Source organism: Delphinus delphis, chromosome 5, assembly GCF_949987515.2.
Source record: "Delphinus delphis chromosome 5, mDelDel1.2, whole genome shotgun sequence".
NCBI classification, from domain to species: Eukaryota; Metazoa; Chordata; class Mammalia; order Artiodactyla; family Delphinidae; genus Delphinus; species Delphinus delphis.
This window is the reverse complement of record NC_082687.1, coordinates 28,588,290-28,607,135: the sequence shown is the minus strand read 5'-3', so window position 1 is coordinate 28,607,135 and position 18,846 is coordinate 28,588,290.

Below are 18,846 nucleotides of genomic sequence, written 5' to 3'. Positions count from 1 at the left end.
ATGTTATCAAACAGCACTGCATATTGCAGAGAAATTGTTTGTGAAAGGAAGAGTCAACTGATGTGGCAAACCTCATTGTTGTCTTATTTTAAGACATGGTCACAGCAGCCCCAGCCTTCAGCAACCATCACCCTGATCAGTCAGCAGCCACCAGCATGGAGGCAAGACCCTCCACCAACAAAAAGATTACAACTTGCTGAAGGCTCAGATGATGGTTAGCACTTTTAGCAATAAAGTATTTTTAAATTAAGTATGTACATTGTTGTTTAGGCATAATGCTTTTGCACACTTAATAGACTACAATATTGTGTAAACCTAACTTTTTCTTTTTTAATGAAGACTTGAACCATTCCTATTTGAAGATAGCAATGCTCCTCAACTCTTTTACTATATATATATATATATATATATATATATATATATATATATATATAAATTTTACTTATTTTTGACTGCGTTGGGTCTTCGTTGCCCCGCATGGGCTTTACCCTAGTTGCGAGAGCAGGGGCTACTCTTCGTTGCAGTGTATGGGCTTCTCACTGCCATGGCTTTTCTTGTTGTGGAGCGCAGGCTCTAGGCGTGTGGCTCAGTAGTTGTGGTGCACAGGCTTAGTTGCTCTGCAGCATTTGGGATCTTCCCAGACCAGGGCTCGAACCCGTGTCCCCTGCATTGGCAGGAGGATTCTTAACCACTGCGCCACCAGGGAAGCCTGAAACCTAACTTTTATATGCACTGGGAAACCAAAAAATTCGTGTGATTCCGTTTATTGCAATATTTGTTTTATTGCGGTTGTCTGGAACCAAACCTGCAATATCTTCAAGGCATGCCTGTATATCAAATCATCATGTCATACACTTTATATATATTACATTTTAGTCAATTATACCTCAATAAAGCTGGGGAAAATACTATTAAAAGCTAGGATATTGCTAAAATAAATGAATGGAGGTTAATTTACATTTCTATTCCTAAGACAAATGGTAAGAGCTTCCATCTTGATGAGAGTCCTTAGTAAATAAAAATATGCTTAAATAAAAAAAATACATTCCCCAGTGTAACCGGAGACCAAAAGAAGTTTGCTGTCTCTAGCTGCTCTTGTTGGTACACACTTTGTTTTATCAGTGGTTATTCTGCATGTTGTTCTTTAATGGAAGGCGTAAGATGTATTACTTATGAAAAGTTTTGGGAAAAGGGAGGTGGGTTATTGAAGACTGATTTCCTGAATTAAGCTCCTGTTGAATGAAAACTGTTCACTGCACATATAGATCACATACTACTAGATGAAAACTATGGTAGAAGCTGGACATACACAGAGGCATGTTACCAAACTAATTCTGGCTTATTTTTAATGTAATTATTAAAAATAATACTTGTTAAAAAATAAAACAATCTGGGGAAAATGCTAACCAGATTGGAAGCTGGGGCAATAGCTATAAGCCAGCACTGTTTTCAAGGAAAACAGAATTGTCTGTTAATGCCTTTAGCAAGGAGCACTTTCAAATTTTCCATAGTCTTTACTACATCTTTTTATTCTGCAAAGTGGTTTTATCAATTAATTTGGGTAGAACTGACATCTTTATAATATTCTCATTCATAATCATGGTAATTCAGGTAAGATAAGGAAAAGTACCCTTAATAGCTCTTAGCTGTTAACTGGCTTGTGACAGTTAGACGGTGGTGACTATAATATCACAGAATCCATCAGATAAGGCTCCTGAGACTGTGATGGAGTAAGACTAAAACAAGGCCATGACCTAATGACACAGAAGAAAACAAAAGCACCATGCTAGCCACAAAGATGACCAACCATGCCCTTCCCAGCTAACATGAGTGAGTGTTGCTTCTTTGCCAGTTACAGAATGAGCTCCACCCTGTTCCTCTCACCTCTTAAAGTTGTTAAGATCTCCAGTAACCTGTAATCTTTAAGCAATTACCTTTGTTTTCTCACATCATCCAGTCCAGAGCAGTCCCTCACTTCCTTAAGCCCTCTCCAAATCATCCACACAAGCCCAAATCCTATCAGAAGCTCCCCATACACATCCTTATCTTACTGAGATACGCCACTGTTCCCCATGGCATGCAGTTCTCCCCACTGAGTCAAGTAATCTGTAGAATTGATGACAGGTCAATTTGAAGACAGGTGTTCCTGATGGTCTTTGTCTTCTGGACAGTGATACAGGTCTTCTATGTCCTTAAATAATAATTTGAATTTGGGGATTGTTATGCACTGAATTGTGTCCTCCAAAAGATACGTTGAAGTCTTCACCCCCAGTACCCAGAATATGACTTTATTTGCAAAGAAGATTGTTACAGATGTAATTAGTTAAGATGAGCTCATACAGGTACAGAGTGGGGCCCTGATAGAATATGTGGTCTTTATAAGAAGATGACCGTGGACCATATGAAGACACAGACACGCAGGGAAAGCACCACAATTAAGATGGAGGCAAAGGTTGGAGTCCTGCATCTCCAAACCAAGGAGCCCCTGAGGCTACCAGAAACTGGAAGAGGCAAGGAAGGATCCCTTAGAGGGTTTAAAGAAAGTATAGCCCTGCCAACACCTTGATTTTAGACCTGTAGTCTCCAGATCCGTGAGACAAGAAATTTCTGTTGGTTTAAGCCACTCAGCTTCTACTATTTTGTTAAGGCAGCCCTAGGAAATGAATACAGGGCTTACATATTTTTGTAGGTATTTTCCTAGGTACTTTATAATTTTCACTGCTATTAAAATCAGTACCATTTTCTATTATAATTTTAATTGGTTATTTTACTGATTTTATATATTTAATATATTAAAATATAAAAATTCCTTTTGATTTTATATACTGATCTTATACTAATCATTTTGCTAAACTTTATTATGTGTTCTTACTGTTTGTTTGGAAATTATTGTACATTCTCTTTATTGATAAATGTGTTCTATATAAATAAATATTGTTTTATTTACTCTTTACCAATCCTTATGCTTTATTTATTTTTCTGGTAGCCTTGCCTTGGCTAGGAACTTTAGTACAACGATTAATAACTATGAATGATGCATGATAGTGGGCAACACTGCCTTATTGATGTAGAATGGATATATTTCTTAAGTTTTACTTATATATATATTTTTTTTCTTAAATAGTTTTTATTTGTCAATGTGTAAATTACATTGCAGTATTTTCTGATGTTGAATCACTCTTGAGTTCCTGTGATAAATCCCCCTTAGTTACAAGGTATACATTAACACTGCTGGATTTGATTTATAAAAATTAAATTTAGGACTTTTTCATCTATGTTACCACAGGAGATTATCTATAATTTTAGATTTTCTTGAATTCTCTGTCAGGTCTTATTTTCAAACTTATATTAACTTCCTAACATTAATTTGTTAACCTACTCCCTAATTTAATTATACAAAACTTTTTATATAACATAGAAATTAATAAAATGATTCTATAAAATTGCCTGAGCTTACTAATAGCTTTTTAGAGGGAGAGGTTTTAGACTGCCAGTTCTGTTTTTAAAAATAGGTATGGGGTTATTTAGCTCTTTTCTTCTTAAGTTACTTTTGGTAATTGACATGGACAAATTTTCAATGTAGTGGCAAAAATTGTCTTCAGAATTTACTACTATTTGTCAAATCTCTGTTGTATTTATAGCCATGTTCTCCTTTTCCCTTCTCTGTTAATGTTTATTTGTACTGACACTTAATAATACCTACCATATAGGTATTATTATTCCTGTAAGGATTAAACAAATTAATGTAATGTAAAGCACTCACATCAATGTCTTGCTAGAGGATAGTTCATTTTATTAGTCTTTTTAAGAAACATTCTATTGCTTTTGTGACTATTTTTTCTATTTTGTTTTAGTCTGCTCTTGTCTCTTTTATTTCCTTATTTCTGCTTTTTTAAGGTATAATCTGTTTCTCTTTCAATAGCTTCTATAGTTAATTTGTTTTTAATGTCTCTTGTTTTTAAAATAATTGCATTTGTGTAAAACTTCCATCTAAACAATGCTTTAGCTGCATCCTATTAGGTTTTTATATAATACTTTTATGTTATTCATTGTAAATATTTTGTAATCTTAATCTTATTTAATCTTTAATTTATGTATTTAGATTATTTTATTTTCCAAATATATAATTTAATATTTAAAGATTTCTCACTTCATCACATTTTAGACTGTTGAATTTGGAACTATCTCTAACATTTTGTGTTTTCTGTTTCCTATGCTTTTCCTTTGCTTATTTGTCTCCTTATCTGCCTTCTGTTGGATTGATAAGTTTGTTTTGTTCACTCTTTCCCCTCTACTGGTTTATTATCTTTAAAAAAGTTAGCATACATACTCAAATCATTTTGCTATCAGAGTCTAAAGTTTTCATTACTTCTATTCTCTTGAATGAGGAACAAAACTTAGAAAGTTAACTCTTCATTGAACAGAATTTACTTTTAGAATTTTAGATTTGTACATATTTTGACCAAAAAGTAGTAACTCTATGGTAAATATTTTAATGTTTGTGGTATTTTTATTTCTGGGTTGTTTTATTCTTGTTAAATTGCATGCTTTAGTAGTTCTTCCAATGAGGTTCTGTGGGTAGTAAATTCTCCTATTTGTTTAAATATCTGAAAATATCTTTAATTCTCTCTCTTTAGAATGATACTTTATTTAGCTGGATCTAGAATTTGAAATTGCAAGTTATTTTCCTCCAGTACTTAGATTTTATTCCATCATCTTCTGTCATTCATTTTTGCTGATGAGCACACTGCTGTAAGTGTAATTGTCATTCCTTTGTAAGTACTTTTTAATATTCTTCTCAAAGACTTATAAGATTCTTTTTCTTTGTATTCTGAAATTTCACGAGAATGTGTCCATGGAAGTAGTTTGTTTTCATTAATCTAGCTGAGCTTTATATGTACATTTAAAATTTTCTTCAAATGTGGAAAATACTCAGCCATATTGAACAAATATTGCCTGTCATTACCTCTATTATCAATTTTGGGAAACTTATTATACCTAAGTTTATTGGTGCCTCATTTTACCCTTCATGTCTCTAAATTTCTCTGTTGTGCTTTTTTCTTTCTTTATCTCTCAAAGTGATGTTCTGAAAGAATTTCTCAAGGCTATATTTCAATTCAGTAATTCTCTCTTTGACTGTCTTTCTAGAGTACTATTTTGTCCATGGAATTAAAACAATTTTTTTAATTAACATATTTTCATTGCAAAATTTATTCTTTTATATATTCATTTATTCTTGATTCATACCTGCCTAATTTTTCTGCATAGTATGTTTAAAAAAATATGTTTGCTCTTCTTCCCTTTTACTCACTTACAATCATTTGAAAAAATGTATTAGTAAATCCATGTCCTAATTACTGATCTTGTTGATTTGTTCCAAAGTGTTAGTTTTCTACACAGTCCTGTAGAATATAGACCCTTCTTAGTAGGAATTGTTTCAAATTGCTTACTGTTCCTTTTTCCTTTTCTCCCTCCTTTTAAACCATCCCTATGTATTTTGTGGTTTTGGATTGCCTAACTCGATCGCCATTTCATCCAGTGCAGCATCTGAACTAATAGTGGCAGCAGAATATAAATGATCTGAGAGCTATCACAGATCTGGTCATTTACCTAAATGGAGGCTTAACTCCAGTCTACACACACTATGCAGCTTTGTACAATCTACAGCATCAGGAGGCTCCTGAAATCTTTCAGTCTCCCATTACAGATGACCCTACTCCAGCTCCTGTTCCCCTTCGAGAAGCAACTCTTAGTTATCTCTGAATATTTCTGGGCTTGGAAACCAGCAAGCCTGTAGCTTCAGGCCTTGATTTTTTAATGAGTTTCTGTTCAATTTGTGGTGCATGGAGACGTTAACCTGTTTTTCAGAGTGTGACTAAGATATATATATATGTGTGTTTTATATATATAAAAATAACTAATATATGTCATTAATATATATACATTATACAAACATCATACATATATATGATATATACATATGACATGTATATATATGATATATACATGTCATATGACATGTATATATCATATATATACATGTCATATGACATGTATATATCATATATATACATGTCATATGACATGTATATATCATATATATACATATGATATATGTATATATTAATATATGATATGTACATATCATATATTAATGAAATTAATATATCACTAATATATATACATCATACAAACATCATTAATATATAAACATCATATATATAACATATATACATCATACTCTATGATCTAGAGTAGATAATAGAGTGAAACATTTTAAAAATATTTGCATATGAAAATAGTTTAAAAAGTAACAACTGAAATCTTTTATCTTGCTCTATATCAGAGAACTGTGAGAAAACAAAGAAGAAAAAACAGCAAGTTAAAAAAAAAAAACTTAAAAAATCACATTTTAGGCGATTAGAACATATTGATAAAATCTCTGTGTTGAAGCAGATCAGGCATTCCTCTTCCCAAAGAGGGTTAGAGACTCTGAAACACAAAGAAGCGTATTGGGAAAGTAAAATAATAGTAATGTTGGGTGCTTACTATGCATCAGGTCCTTGCAGGTAGATGATCTTAATTTTCAAAATTACCCTATGAATATGTTATTATCCTCATGATATGGATGAAGAAATTAATGGGGCTTAGACCATGTGGTTAATCCAAGCTGAACTAGTGGAGAAGTTTAGGAGTGCCTAAATCTGAGCTTAATCTGTGCCTAAATTTCTACCCAATTACCTTCCTATATGGAAAATGTGATTCCCCACATATTAAATACATAATACACATAATAGTGGAAAAAACTTTTAAAAATCCATTAGGCTGAAATATCTTTTCCCCTTCACTGTAGCTAATCCTCCCATATTCCCCAGTCATAACTTTCTCTATCCAACACCTTTTCCCCTTATTTCTCATATTACTGAGAATACATGCATTAACCTGTGGGAAAGAGTATTTGTTCCTTGGCAAATTTAAAGTTTCATGAAAACCAAACAAAAAGAAAATCCATAGGGGATGGTGAGACCAAAAGTCTCAATTTCCTTTAATCACACTTCTGACTCTTTTTAGGTCCTTTAGCAGATGGACTTGGATTTATTTGGGGGATTGTTGAAATCCCAAAAAGATGGGTGCCATCAGGGTAGAGTTTTCCACAGGGACAGAGCTTAGAGCAAAACAAACGTCTTCCTAGGAACTGAAAATGTCAACAGGATAAGCTTAAAAATCAATCTGCTAGTTCACAGAAAGGATCAGAAAAAGTGTAAAGTGATCACAGATGCTCAATTTTCAGAGCAGACATGGTGTGGTGCAAAATAAAAAGGAGTACACATACTAACCATCAAAATTCAGTATTTCTCTAGATTAAGGAAGCCGTTCTTTTGGGGAGGCAAGGCTAGGGTGTATCCCTCAAGACAAAAACTAAGAAATGTTCACTTGTCTGGCATAGAGGTAAAAGAAATAGAACAATACTAATAATAGCAATAGCAAATATGTACGGAGTGTTTGCCATGTGTCAGGCATTGTTCTGAGCAAATTTAGAGTTTTATGAAAACCAAACAAAAAGAAAATCCACAGGGAATGGTGAGACCAAAAGGCCCAATTTCCTTTAATCCTTTTAACCCTAACCCTAATATGGAGGACATTGGAGCAGCAGCTAGTGAACTTTACCATTTACCCTGAGTGTGGGTGCTATTTATATAATGTCTCATTTAAACCTCACAATAATCTATGTGAGCTACGTATTATTATTCCCATTTTGTGGATATATAATTGATATTTAGGGAGGCTAGTAAATGAAAGAGTCTGGACTTCAAATCCATCTGGGCTTTTTTGAGTTTCATGGTTGCCACAGATCAAAGTTTCTCAACCTCAGTATATGGGGCCAGATAATTTTTTGTTGTAGAGAGTTGTTTTGTGCTTTGTAGGATGTTTAGCATCATCGTTGTCTTCTACCTAATAGATGCTAGTAGTACTTCCATAGTTGTGAAAACCAAAAATGTCTCTAAACATTGCTAAATATCCCTTGGGGAGCTAAACTGCCCCCAGTTGAGAACCACCACCCAAATCAATTCATCGCAAACAAGAGCAGAAGTAGGTAAAAATTAAACCTGCCAATAATTATGGGCAGGTTTGAGGCTTATTATATATTATACACTTTGCTTGGCTTAAAATGTAAAGTGTTTCAGTCATGCCTAATGAAGATCCATGTGCATTTGCTACAGACACTCAAAAGAAAACGACTTTACACCAAAAGTATTCACTTAGCTGGCTGGAGAGTCACAAAAAGCCAGGACATAATATAATACAGTAGAAAAAGAACAGGCTTTGGAGTTTGATGAACTTGGGGTTTGAATATAGATAGGTCTTTTATTTATAGTCCTATTTGAATGATCTTGGGAAAAATTACTTACACTTACCAAGCTTCCATATCTTTGTCTCTAAAGTAGAAATTTTTACTCTTTTCTACAAGGTTTTTAGAGGCTTATATGTGAACATGAATGTATCTGATATAGAGTGTAGTAAATTGTAACATTTGACATAAGTGACACCAAAATAACATGCAAGTAATTGTTCCATTTATGTTAAAAGAAACTGACATATAACCAAGAACATACATGAGCCTGCTTCCACATGTCATAACAGCCAAGATGAAGAATGATATTCTCATCAGATACTGTGTAACAAACCCTAACTAACAAATTCCAAACCAGAACTGCTGTTGTGTATCAGGAACATTGGCCAAGTTCCTCTAGATGATATATGATTCTAGAAGCAGAGTTCACAACAGACAATTGTGACTTTGAGAACAAGAGGCGATGACATGGTGTCACCAAGACCTTGGGAAAGAGGCATCAAAGTTGGCTTTTGAGAGTTAAAGTGTAAAATCACAATGGATCAGAGCACAGATGGGCAAAATCATTTTATAGACTAAATGATTCCCAGACCAGCAAGACAAAAACATAACCTGACTAACCGTACTGGCAAGTCTAGGAAAACACTGTGTCACACCTTCAGGAAGTGGGGAGGGAATCTGAAAGCCAGAGAAGCACAGAAGGAGAATCATTTTGGTAATGCCACTCAAGTCTGTCCTGGGCAGAGAAAACTTGGCACCAGCAAACACCAGGAACTTCGGACTTATTAGCAAGGCTGTTTTTGGAGAAGGTTGCATAATTCCATCAACATATTTTATTCATTCAACAAATATTTATTGGGTTTCTACTATGTATCAGACACTCTTCAACACACAGGAAAACACAACATTGAATAACAAAGATAAGTCTCTGCTTTCAGATATTACATTCTAGTGTAGAAGATAGACATTTAAAAATGATGAAATATACGGTAAAATGTGCTATGGAAAAAAAAAGTACAAGAATAGACACAGAAGTGCTATTTTTGATAAGTTATCAGCAAAAATTTCTCTGAGGAGGTGACATTTGAATGGAGACCTGAAGGATGGGAAGGAGTAAACCATCTAAATATCTAAAAGAAGAGAAAATTAGACCGAGGGAATAACACATGTCAAAGTCCTCAGGCAGGAGCAGGCTGAGGAGGGCTAGAGGAAGAGCAAGGAGACAAGATAGGATGAAATGCACTGGAGAGTAGATATGAAGTCAGACAGATGTCAGATATTACCAGTCAGATTATGCAGAACCTTATGGGCCATGATTAGGCTTTTAAAATTTAATTTAAATGGATAGGAAGCCATTAGAAGGTTTTGAACAGAAGAATGTCCTGGTATAATATATGCTTTTAAAGACTCAGTCGGTGGTGATCGGAGAATAGATCATGGAAAGCAGATAAAGGTGGAAGCATGGAGAATAGTCAGGAGTCTATTGCAATAATCCAGGTGAAGAATAATAATCTTGGATTTGTGTGGTAACCGTGAAAGTGATATGAAGCAGTCAGATACCAGATAATTTATGAAGTTGGAGGCTGCAGGACTTGCTGGCAGATTAGGTAAGGGGTGTGAGAAAAAGAGAGGAGCTAAGAAGGACTCCAAGAATTTGTGCTTGATCACTGGCTCAAGAGAATTGTATTTAGTTGAGATGGGATATCCTGAAGGGGAGGTGTGCACATCTAGAGAGTAGTTTAAATTTGAAATGCCTAGTAGACTTCAGAGAGTAAAGCAGGCTATTATTGCAAATGCAAATCTAGAGTTCATGGGGAAGGGTTGGGCTAAAGATATACATTTAGGGTCTTCAGTATGAAGATGATAGTTAAACTATTGGATTGGATGAGATGCCTAGGATGAGTGCATAGAAAAGAAACCAGAAGTATGGACAAGCCCTAGATTATTCCAATGTTCACAAGCCAAGAAATTAGAAAAAAAGAAAAAGATCTAGCTGAAAGGGATTCAAAAAATGTAACAATTTCAGCTTCAACACAAACGATGAAAGCAGTGAATTGAATAAACCCGTTGATCAACCTATTGAATACAATATAAATCCATGACTTCACACTGTTATGAAATATGATTCTCCAAATAAATGGGGGGAAAGAGGAAACTTTGCCTTACGGTGAGTAGGATGCCAACAAATGTAGCTGAAGCTAGGAAGTCACCATTTTGCAACCCTTATCATAATAATTGACTAAGACAAGAATCATCAGCAGGTGGCCTAGACTAGAGGCTGTAAGTTAATGTGAAGCAGAATTTATCCAGAGCCTCAAAGTATCTCCTCATTAATTACATATTAATTGTAAATGGAAACGTAGTAACTTTACAGGGAGAAACCCAGAAGACATCACTCTAACCAAATGATCAGAGATAATGTTACCATTAGTGGGACAAACCAAGCCAACACTGTGTGCCTCCTGATGAAGATGTGCTGAAGAGACACAGTGTCCTGTATGTGGTATTCCTACCAAACATGCAAACCTGAATCTAATCATGAGGAAGACTCATTCTACAAAATAGTTGTCTGATATTCTTCCAGAAGTCAATGTCATGGAAACAAATACAGCCTGAGGCACTTGAGATTAAAGGTGACATAATTGGAAAATGCAGTCATGATCCTGGATTGGATCCCAGACTAGAAAAAAGAAAATCCTATAAAGGATATTACTGGGGCAATTGGTAAAATTTGATTAATTCTAATAATGGAGAATACTGATAGTATCACATCAATGTTACATTTTCTGATTTTGATTATTGTACTATAATTATATTAAATGGTGTCCTACTTCTGAAGAAATACACAGAGAAGTAAAGGAGTCAAGGGGTCTGAGTGCTCCAATCTATGCTCAAAATGTTCAGGGGAAAAGATGAATGACTGAAACAGAAAATGATACAGTGTGGCAAAATGTTAGCAGTTGGTGAATCTGGGTGAAGGGTCTATGGAACTTCTTTGTACAATCCCTGCAACTTTTCTCTAACTATAAAGTTATTTCAAAATAAAAGCTAAAAAAAAAAGTCGTTAAGAACCAGTGTGGTGTTGGAAAACCAAGGGAATATGGTACTGGGCACATTATGGCTAGAAAACAAGTGAAGGAATGTTTCAAAGAGGAGGATGTCAGCAATGATGTTTTACGTGGTTGTACACTGCTGAAAGATCAAGTTAGTGTGGACTGAGAAATGACCACTGGATTTGGCAACATGGAAGGCTAATTGGAGTCAGTTCAAGAAAGAATGGAATTTTCTGCTGTACAGCAAAGTCAGTTATACATACACATATATCCACTCTTTTTTAGATTCTATTCCCATATAGGTTATTACAGAGTATTGAATAGAATTCCCTGTGCTTTAACACAACATTGTAAATCAACTATATGTCAATAAAAAAAAATTTTTAAAACCTTTCTCGTACAGAAATTTTCTTTCAAGTGTTAGATGATCAGTTAGTGTCAGGGGTTGAATTGTGTTCCCTCAGAATTCGTATGTCAAAGTCCTAACCTCCAGCACCTCAGAATGTAATCTTATTTGGAGAAAAAGTTTATGAAATGGTAAACAAGATAAAGGGAGGTCAATAGGGTAAGCCCTAATCCAATATAACTGACTGCTGTCATCAAAAAAGGGAGAATTTGGACACATAGATCCTCATAGACTGAAAAGTATGTGAAGAGACACAGAAAGAAGTCAGTGTCTATAAGCCAAGGAGAGGCCTGCGATAGGTCCTTCCCTCATAGCCCTCAGAAAAAACCAACCCTGATAACACCTTGATTTTGGACTTTTAGCCTCCAAAACTGTGAGATAATAAATTTCTGTTATTTAAGTCAAAAAGAAAAGAAAGAAAGAATGGAAGGATGGGAGAGAGCAAGCAGAGACAGCATTACAGGAAACGCTTCTGAAGAGTTTGTTAGGGATTGAGAGCAGAGCCACGGGGTAATAACAGGAGGGAGATACATATTCAAGGAAGCCTATTGTTTGTTTGTTTTTAATTAGTTCTCTATTTTATACATATTAGTGTATACATGTCAATGCCAATCTCCCAATTCATCCCACCACCACCACCCCACTTTCCCCTCTTGGTGTCCGTACATTTGTTCTCTACATCTGTGTCTCTTTCTGCCTTGCAAACTGGCTCATCTGTAGCATTTAAGGAAGCCTATTGTTAAACACTGAATTGAAACAGTGTATTTCCACTCATCTATTTCCACTACACTACTCTTGGTCTGATTTCTGCTTTTCAAGGAAAACTTCTAATTTGTATTTGGCTTGCATTTAGACCTGCATGCCAGGATTCGAATACTTTGGTTTCATTACAGAGATTATTCACTGTAAATTAATGAGTTGGCATTTCAGTTTTATACATGAACTGGTTAATATGATTCTGTCCTTGAGAGATGAATGAAATTGTTTCTGCCATACACAATTTGGGGACAAGGAGGCGATATGTCTAATTTTGCAGAGTTCATTCAGAACTGTATTGATCTTTGAAGGGGCAGTAAGTCAGTTATATGCATTATATAGCATTAGAGTCGGTTCTACTTGTTCTGCACTATTGTAAAAACAACTTTTCAAGAAAAAAGAAAAATCTACCCCTTACCATAATTAAATCTTAGTAATTGTGACTCTCAAATATTTTAACCATAAAAAGCGTATATGTGAGCATGAAAATTAGATGGTTATTCCTTGCACCCTGGAGACTCAGGGGTCCTGAATGTCTCCCCATGAAGCCTCTTGTGACACCATCTGCCTAACCTTATCCTTTGGCAGTGCCAGTCCAGCTTTATCTTGAGGCTAAAATTTCAGGATTATTTTTCCACTCTAGCCATAAGGCACTTGCAACATCTTGCAAAACCTCACTTGAAACTTTCTGTAGTAAAGATTTCAAAAGAAACCTCACTGTTTTGTTTTGTTTTATTTAATGAAGAGACACTTCTAGCAACACCATAGTAAGTTTACTTTGTGTAATTGTATGATGTTCTTGTCCTACTGGATTACTTGATTTTAGGATGATCTAGTCATCTAAAAGAAAAACCTAAGTAAACTCAAGAAAATAATTCCCTACTAATAGGGAATTCCCTAATTCCCTACTATTGAAAATTTACAACGTGCAAAGATTCCACTGGAAGCTTTACCTATCTCATTACTCCTCACAAAAATTCTATGGGTTAGGCCATTATTATCGCATTACAAGAAATGAGGCAATTGTAGCTTAAAGTACCCAAAGCAGGATTTGAATTGAGGTTGAGCTGGCCCCCAAAGCCTCTGCTTTTTTCACTATGTGCATTGCTTCCCTGCCATAATCATCTGCTTATCCACCGCTTCATCTAATCCGATTTTACTTCCTTATTCTTGCTTCTTGTGAATATCCACTGAGATTTTTATATTCAAGGAGACATAGTCTAGGATTCTAATACTTTACATTTTTAAATGGTCTTTAAACCTGAATCTGAAGAAATTTGAGGGAAAGATAGTTGAAAGTGTTCAGTCAAAGCGATATACTGAAAAGGGAATCAAAGCTAAGATAAAATTGCTGTGGTGTGTAGTATCTTCCACTGGCCACTTGCCTTCTCAGCAATATTGAGTTAATAGTGCTTCCGTGCAGGTGCAGATGAGTTGGACATTATTTGTAGCATCTACCTGATTTTTAGAAAACAGTCTATAATTAGCGAGTATTAGCATTCTGTATACCATGATAAGCACATCAAATCCTAATATACCTTTTCAATAGGGAAAGTAATAGCTAGAAATATAGTTACTAAAAATGGATGGTGACCTAGAATCATATTTATTTTTCCCCTTGTTAATAGTATCTAAGCTCCATAGTCACAGTATATTAACTCGTGCATTTTCAGCTTCTCTACTGGGGATAACAAAAGCTCAACAGATTCTCTGCTTCAATTAGCAAATTTTATTTTTATAAAAAAGAAAATGTTTGAAAAATTTCATCTTACAATTAACTCTTGCTGAGAGGATATAAAACTATTGGTAGACTTCTCTAAGCAATGCTTTTTACTCAATATATATTTTCTAATGTACTCTTTTTCCCATGGGAAGAACTTAATTACCAGAAAGCATCACTGTGAAGACGTAAAAGAAAAAAATGCATTTATAATTGGACTAAAGAAAAGTCAACTGGGATGAAATGACATTATCATTGCCATATATACATTTCTGTTTGTATTTGGTCAAATATGTTTCCATTTGAATTTAAGTGATAAAAAGAGGTCAAATCTTATGAATGAGGTTTTTAGATATGGACACAGTAAGAATTACTGATAGTTAAAACAAAACTGGGCTTATATGATTTTTAAGTTACAAACATAACAGACCAAGGCAGACTTGTGTTGACTACTTTGTAAACTTCCATTTTTCTGTGGTGTTTTAAATAACATCTTACTCATCTGAAAGCATTAATGTAGCTTTCAAAGATGATTAACTATTATTTAAGAAAAGTTTATACACTGAAAATGTAAAATTAAGAATTATATAAGATATAAAATCTTTATAGTCTCCTAATTTCTTATTTTTCTATAGCTACTTTGCCCAATCTGAAGTTATTATGATAGCTTTGTCATAGTAATTAATATAAATACAATGATTTGAGACATTTTAAAAACATGCTGTAAATGAACTGAGTAACTTTTTATTGGAAAGTGTGGTCAATTAACTTAAATTTAACAAATGTTTATTAAGCATCTACTATGCACTGTCCACAGTTCTAGGCACTGGGAACAGGCAAGTGAGTAAAAGACAACACTCCTTATTATTGTGGAGCTTACATTACAGTAAGAGGAGATAGTCAAACGAAAAAAAATGTACAAAGAAGTGAACTTTAGAGTATTCAAAAAATAATACATGCTATAGACCAAACTAAAAGTGCAGCCCATTGGGTGAGGACTGCACTCACTTGTGTGATCAGATAAACCTCATTTAGAAGGTGACATTGAGCATGTTTTAAAATGGTAAGACATTTCTGCAGACACGTGGGTTCTCGCATTCTGTGTTGAGGCAACAGGTAGGTCCAAGGCCCAGAGACAGAAGCGTGCTGTCATGGGTGGGTACAGTAAGGAGGCCAGCAGGGCTGCAGTGAAGCAGACAGTGGGTGAGGAGGCAGGATCATGGAGAGACCATCATGAGAATTTGACCTTTACCCCTAGTGAAACGGGAGCCATTACAGGATATTGAACAGAATAGTAACATGGCCTGACTCACAGTTCAAGAGGATCACTGTGGGTGCAGAGAAGAGCATGGACCATGGAGATACAAGGGCAGAGGCAGCAAGACGAGTTAGGAGGCCACAGCAGTCCTCAGAGAAGAGGTTTGGGCAGTGACATGGAGCGGTCAAAGTCATCAGGTCCTAGCAGACTTACTAATGAGCATTGTGGTCCCTTATGAGGGACAATAGAGCAGGAGGTTATAATTTTGTGAAAACAAAAGGTAGTCACATGAAATAATTTTTTAAATACCATGTAACTAATGATAAAGCATGAAATAGCACTAGTTTTGGGGGGATGTGTATATGTGATATGATGGGAGGTAAATGAACAAATACGTAATGTCCACTGGGTTCCAGTCCCAGTTATGTCATAACTAATGGAGTGATTTGGGGCAAATTATTTAACCTCTCTGGGCCTCAGTTTCTCTTCATGTAAAATGTTGGGTTTAGCTCAGTTGATCTCTAAGACGCCTACTATTTTAAATGTTTTATAATATATGTTCTAAATTAATTCGTGTAACGTTTATTTATTATTGAATAAATTTGGCTTGTAACATTGTGTAAGTTTAAGGTACACCATGATACTATGATACATTTATATATCTTGATATGGTTGCCAATGTAGTGATATTTATTGCCTTACACAGTTATAGTGCAATATTATTGTCAATGTTCATTCTACTGTACATGAGATCTCTATGGCTTATTATCAAATAAGGGATTAATATCCAAAATATGTAAAGAATGTAGGAAACTCAATAACCAAAAACTGCCCAAATAATCTGATTAAGACATAGGCAGGAGAACTTATTTATTGATCATAGTCTATGAGTAGAACACAGAGCTTACAGTTTTTATTAAAAATCTATAAATGTAAAGGAAATTTCAAGAACAAGAGCACTTAAAAACGACATTTTCATGCAGAAGCGATCTAAGTGATTTTCAGCAACTCTCCAGATTATTATAATTATATGGTTATATAAAAATAACATCTTAGAATTGTGTTGCATTTTGGTGTTTTTCCAGTGTATTATATCATGTCAATGTAATTAACTTTGGTATGGTTCCAAAGAGTCATGCATGCACAGATTTTAGATTTGATTTTGTATACATACTAAAATCATGAAAATTTTATTAAAATTAGATTGTATGTTGATCTTAGGATATATTAATAATTTGATTCTTCTGTGAAATATGCATAATACCCACTAATCCATTGAAATTGCGTGGTAAGTTTTAAATTTAAAATTGTTTTCACAGCTTACCTTTGAAAAATATATATTCATTACCTCCATATGATATGTAGTAAAGTGTTTTGCATTATTTTGAAACTACATAATCACATAATATTATTTTTCCAAATACCTTATGCTAAATACAGTTTATATCAAGTGGTAAAATATTTAGTGGTAATAATGGAGGAAGTTTACTTGTTTCACATGTGGCCATATTCCAACTTTTAGGTCCATTTCTGTTAATATATAATATTAACATGTGTAATAATAACATTTATTGACAATTCCTTGTCCTCCTCTCATAAGCAGACCGCCTGGAGCTCTCTGACATATAAATTCGAGAAATCTGTATTCTTACAACTTCATGAGATGTTCAGAATTTCTTTATTCTTTCTTTTTCCAAAATTAGACTTCCCACACATTTTGTCCATTGTTTTTATTTTACATAAAAGAAGGCTACTTGTAGAAAATCCCTAATTTTTGTGTTTTCTTGATACTCTTCAGATTTGGTTCTTAAAAAAAAAAACATAAATGCTTCATTCGTATGTGAAAATTGTTTCTAATTAATATTGATAGTATGAATATATTTTGATTGGTAATTGATAATATTGATAAATTTTCTAATTTGTGTATTAGAAATTTTCTAATGTGTGAAATTAGAATTTGTAGACTCTTGAATTCTAGAGCTCCTGTAACTGGGCACACACTAAAGAAAAAATGTTTAGCCTAACCAGTAATTTAATAGAGTTTATTATAGCAACGTTCTTCAGCATCACCTCAGAAAGAGTTTTGAATCCCTCTATCCAAGAAAAACATACAAGAGTTAGTTATTACCTTGAATAGCACATGTATAAATACTGCACATGCACTCGTGTGTATGTATATGTGTATGCGTATGCATGTGTATCTATTTAGCACAATATATATATCACATCGCTTAGGGAAACTTTTCTGATAGTTCAAATTTTTAAACTTATATGTAAAATTTAATATTTTTTTTTGCTATTTTATTTCAATAAGTGTTTTCCATTTTTAAAATAGAGTATTAACAGTAATGAATACTTTTTAAGTTTCTTGTTTGTGCCTCTACACTAAAATATAAAAATACCTCTTGTTATCTTAATGCCTATCAGTGAAAGCTGATTTGTGTCTACATGCCAAGTTAATCTTTCAACTGGAATATAAAAATTTTTAAAGTGTGTGATTTATATCAATGACAGGTTCTTATTTGTCTAAGTTGAAAATATGGTTTTTCATCAGTGTGGAAATGGATATATTTCTTAGATATTATTATAAAACAAATCATTAAAAATTTTACATGTATGTGAGCAGAGTTTATATGTGTGAGTAATATATTGAAACCTGTGCTCACATATTTGAATAAGGAAGCTGTAAGACAGATGAAGATATTAATTTGTCCCATTTCCTTGACTACAGATGTAACCCTACTTGTGTATTGCCTCAAAAAAAAAAATCTTTAGGGCGAGATATTCTGTCTTTGATAAATCATGAGTTATAGTCAGTAATTTTCTCAAAATATCTAAAATTAACTTTTTCTGATGCAATTTGAATACTTTTTTCTCTTTACTGTAACTCCCACATTCTATATACTTTTAATTTAAAAATTCACATGGCCCTGGCCTCAATATCTTGTGACTACAGAATAGTTAGGTTTCCACAGATATCAGAAATAAGGTGATCTTAATTAAGCCTCCCCTCATCTGGGGTAGATTCTGCCTCCTAGAGTGCCCATCCCTTGTCTCACAGAATTTCTCAGAGTGTTGTCCCTCGTGTGCTCAGAAGACAATCCCCATTTTCCAGTTCTCTGGCCCCCTGCATAGACCTCCACCCCTTGCCTTGCTGCCCCAACGTGCCCATGGGTCCCCCGGGTACCACCATCGCCGCAGGGGCCACTGTGTAGAATACAACTCAGAATGCAAAAAAGGCACAAACGAGCTGGGGCATTCATCCACTAGTTTCCTATATATCAGTGGACAATGGATTTT